Genomic DNA, 5,076 nt, shown 5'->3' with positions numbered 1-5,076 from the left:
CAGACAGCCCACTGCCTTGGCATCTCTAGGCCAGAATCCTGGCATGGTCTCCAAAGAGGAAGTCTTGACTCACAACACTGGCATTCTGGATTGGTCATTTCTGGTTGGGTTCTCAGAAGCCTGCTAGCAGACTTAGTACAGCATCTGGTACAAAGTAGGCTCAAATGGCTACTTAATGAATAAGAAGCCCTAGTTTATTCTATCCTCACTTTCTATACAGCAAACATAAGATGAAATTACAGGGCCGCTACCCTCCTATGCCTTTCTCAGAAAAGTAGGAGAACTCCAAAGTCATATGAGAGCAGTTCAATGGCCACAAAAATAGAGACTTAAATGCTGTGTAACATATGTGCCTACAGTTGTGGGATACAGCCCTGCTAGAATGCCTTTGAGGAGAGGAGGGTCAGGCTGAATTAAGTAATAGCTGTAGTAATAAAACTTGTGTTGATAGGAGAGGACAATGCTGATCTCTGCTCTGGCATCTGCTGGCCATGAGACAATATGAATCAGTTCAGTTCAGTTCAATTCAGTTCAGTCGCTCAGTCATGTCCGACTCTTTGAGACCCCATGAGCCCCAACACATCAGGCCTCCCTGTCCATTACCAACTCCTGGAGTCCACCCAAACCCATGTCAGTCGAGTCGATGATGCCATCCAACCATCTCATCCTCTCTCATCCCCTTCTCCTCCTGCCCTCAATCTTTCCCAGCGTCAGGGTTTTTTCCAATGAGTCAGCTCTTCGCATCAGGTGGCCAAAGTATTGGAGCTTCAGCTTCAACATCAGTCCTTCCAATGAACACCCAGGATTGATCTCCTTTAGGATGGACTGGTTGGATCTCCTTGCAGTCCAAGGGACTCTCAAGAGTCTTCTCCAACACCACAGTTCAAAAGCATCAATTCTTTGGCACTCAGCTTTCTTTATAGTCCACCTCTCACATCCATACACGACCACTGGAAAAACCATAGCCTTAACTAGACGGACCTTTGTTGGCAAAGGAATGTCTCTGCTTTTTAATATGCTGTCTAGGTTGGTCATAACTTTCCTTCCAAGGAGTAAGCGTCTTTTAATTTCATGGCTACAATCACCATCTGCAGTGATTTTGGAGCCCAGAAAAATAAAGTCAGTCACTGTTTTCACTGTTTCCCCATCTATTTCCCATGAAGCGATGGGACCGGATGCCATGATCTTAGTTTTCTGAATGTTGAGCTTTCAGCCAACTTTTTCACTCTCTTCTTTCACTTTCATTAAGAGGCTCTTTAGTTCTTCTTCACTTTCTGCCATAAGGGTGGTGTCATCTGCATATCTGAGGTTATTGATATTTCTTCCAGCAATCTTGATTCCAGCTTGTGCTTCTTCCAGCCTAGTGTTTCTCATGATGTACTCTGCATATAAGTTAAATAAGCAGGGTGACAATATACAGGCTTGACGTACTCCTTTTCCTATTTTGAACCAGTCTGTTGTTCCATGTCCAGGTCTAACTGTTGCTTCCTGACCTGCATACAGACTTCTCAAGAGGCAGGTCAGGTGGTCTGGTATGCCCATCTCTTTCAGAATTTTCCACAGTTTGTTGTGACCCATACAGTCAAAGGCTTTGGCATAGTCAATAAAACAGAAATAGATGTTTTTCTGGACCTCTCTTGCTCTTTTGATAATCCAGCGGATGTTGGCAATTTGATCTCTGGTTCCTCTGCCTTTTCTAAAACCAGCTTGAACATCTGGAAGTTCTCGGTTCATGTATTGCTGAAGCCTGGCTTGGAGAATTTTAAGCATTACTTTCCTAGTGTGTGAGATGAGTGCAATTGTGAGGTAGTTTGAGCATTCTTTGGCATTGCCTTTCTTTGGGATTGGAATGAAAACTGACCTTTTCCAGTCCTGTGGCCACTGCTGAGTTTTCCATATTTGCTGGCATATTGAGTGTAGCACTTTCACAGCATCATCTTTCAGGATTTGAAATAGCTCAACTGGAATTCCATCACTTAATATTTATTCATCCTTCTTCCTGATCCTGAGAACCACTCTAAGTGTCTTCACGTAGGAACCCTCCTCAGGCCCTGGGTTTGGATGGGGCACACGTGGGTCCCCTTCCTCAGTGTGTGTCACATGACCCAGGCCTGGGGGCGGGACAAGAATAGGACCAAAGCTGGGTCACTTCCCTGGGCCCTCTGCCAGATCTTCGAAACAAGCATTTTTCCATTCTCTGTGAGGATAATACAGCCCTGAAGCTGCACACAGCCAACTTGCTTCCACAAAGCTGATCAGCTCTATCCTCAAGCAAGGGAGAAGCAAAGATCGTGGGGAGCTTTTGAACCTCTTTTCTAAGGCACGTCTGAAGCAAATGCTGCTGCCTTTTTTTTGCAGCTTGAGCTAGTGTGAGTTGGGCTCTTATTACTTGCAACCACAGAATAAGGACAACAGCGGGCATTCACAGGGTATTCAGTAGGTGCCATGTGCTGCACTAGACTCTGGGGCTCACTCAGTACTTACAATAACCCCACGTGGTGGCACCACTGTTAGCGTCTTCTCCTCTTTACAGAAGGGAAACGGGAGCCCAGCGAGGTGAACTCATCTAAGGTCACAGACCTAGAAAGAGATGTACTGAGGATTCAACCTGGGTCTAGGCACTTAGCAACAACACCATGCTGCCTCTTAAGTGCCCAAACACTGTGAACTTGGGCCAGGGATGCACCACCTCCAAACCTCCAACATGAGGAGGAAATATACATTTTCTCAGAGTGGGCTCTCAGTAAGCAGTAATGATTGCAGTATTTATAATTATTCACTACTTCATCCGTTTCCTTCATTCTGAGTGGTGTTTGGTGAGTGGGAGTAAACAAGTTCGTGTTTATCAACAGCTTGAGGATTGGGGATGAAAGTTGGGTTCTAAGAATCATGGGGCTTCCCGGGTGGCACTGGTGGTAAAGAACCCGCCTGCCAGTGCAGGAGACATAGGAGACGTGAGTGCTATTCCTGGATCGGGAAGACACCCTGGAGGAGGGCATGGAAACCAGCCCCAGTATTCTTGTGTGGGAAATTCCACAGAGGGGCCTGGTGGGCTACAATCCATGGGGTCACATAAAGACAGGACTGAAATGACTTAGCATGCAGCAGGCAAGAATCATCAAAGTCTGGTTCCCTATAAACAAGTAACAGTTTTGTTCACTGCTACAGAGGAAGAATGGAACATCAGGTTGAACCTGATGACTTGATTGTATCTGTCCGTGTTGCCATCACATGTAGAAATAAATGGTCACTTGAAGCTTGGCTATTTTTAAAAATCCTCTCAAAGTGACTGAAAAGAGACTGAAGATGATGAGATACTTGAGAAAGAATTATTATACCCTTAACTGCAGTGCTTCAAAGATCTAGCAACCCTTTGTTCTGAATTCATTTCAACAGTTAATGGTGAAAAGGGGTGTATTTCCTAAAGTAGATGAATTCCTGTTCTCTATGGATCACAAATCTGATCCAAATGAAATACAATTCTGAAAGTAATTTGATGAGTGGCAATTTACCTTCAGGTAACTGCAGGCATTGAGATTCTGCCTCTTTTATGATTTTTCTTCCCTGCAGCTTCCCCGTTCTTATTGGAGTCTGTTCTTGGCAGACAAAGGACAAACTAGCCACTGACCTCTTGGCTGGTTCCCTCCTCCAGGTCCCCCTGGAGAAGAGGACTGTGGTCACTGCTGGATGGAGTCACCTGGCTGTGGGTTTTGAATGGAAAAGATACCCTAATGTATCTTGCTACATATAAACTAAACATAAATTTATAAATGTATACCTTTCTTGAGAGGATACATGCCAGACAGCATTCTGGCTTCTGAGGATACAAATATAGTAAAACAACACTATGAGATTTACTCATATGTTTTCTTTTTTGTATTTCCTAATATAATGTTCTTCCTATTCAGCCAGAGTTAAAATTGCTTTAGTGTGGATTCTTCGTGGGTAGATCAGGAACAGACAAAAGTGCAAGGTGGTCTCAAGGCGAGTGGATGGTCCACAGAGATCAGATTTGTCTCTCTTCCTTCGATACAAGTTTGATTACTCCACTAGTGTTTAATTGAGCCACAGGCCCCTGTCTTTAAAGCTGTTCTAACAGAGCTGCATCACACACACAACTCTAGGGGTACATGTTACACAGCACCCTGTTCTCTGCTTCTGAGGCCCATTGGCGCTGCTCTCCTTTGACTCTTGGGTTCCCCTACTTTTAGCGGAAGTCCCAGTAAGATAACAGCTCTATGTTGCATTTTACATTTGCAGGTGTAGAAACTGATAAGACGTTGTTACAGCTGGAAGAGAGAAATGGCTAAAATTTTGCAGTTCAGACTCTATCTTGAGATTGGCTCTGGAAGGACATTCCAGATAAGATTAGTTAAGAGAACCAGGCTCCCATGACTAGAACTTGGCACTTGAGTTTCCTAAATCCTAAAAACTCCCTATTAACCTCAGAAACCAAAGTTTGGGAGATTGAATGTGGAGACTTTATAAAGTTGCAGATAGTGATGTAAAGAGAAGGGCAGCACTGCTTCTACACAGAAGGGTCTCGAAAACTCATCATCTCACCTTCAGAGATATCACAGAAAGAAGAGAATTATACTCAAGAGGGGCTACCTGATCAGCCCCTTCCCGAGTTAAATCCTGGGGTGCAGAGTAGCATGAGCAACAGGCTTGAATACTGGAGGATGGAAAGGCTCCTATGCCATCCCCACCTGAAAGTGTGGGATGAGGCAGTCCAGAGAGAACCCGAGACCACCCACACCTCCCAGAAACCATCATGGAGGGCATGGCAGAGATCAGTCATCTCCCATGTTCCCCAGCAAGAACGGATTGGCAAGCTCTCAGAAGACTCACTATAGCTGAGATGAAAAGACCTTCTGACAGGGACTTCCCCGGCAGTCCAGTGGTTATGACTCCACACTTCCCCTGCAGAGCATGAGGGTTTGATCCCGGGTTGGGGAACTTACAGCCCACATGTCACAAAGCCAGAAAAAGAAAGTTTCTTGAACTGATAAAAATGAAAATGCAACATATCAACTTATAAAAGAGAGACCTTGTGGCAGAGGACCTCAGGGTTGA

Source organism: Cervus elaphus, chromosome 27 (assembly GCF_910594005.1).
Source record: "Cervus elaphus chromosome 27, mCerEla1.1, whole genome shotgun sequence".
Classification (NCBI taxonomy): Eukaryota; Metazoa; Chordata; class Mammalia; order Artiodactyla; family Cervidae; genus Cervus; species Cervus elaphus.
Note: the sequence above shows the minus strand (reverse complement) of the source record.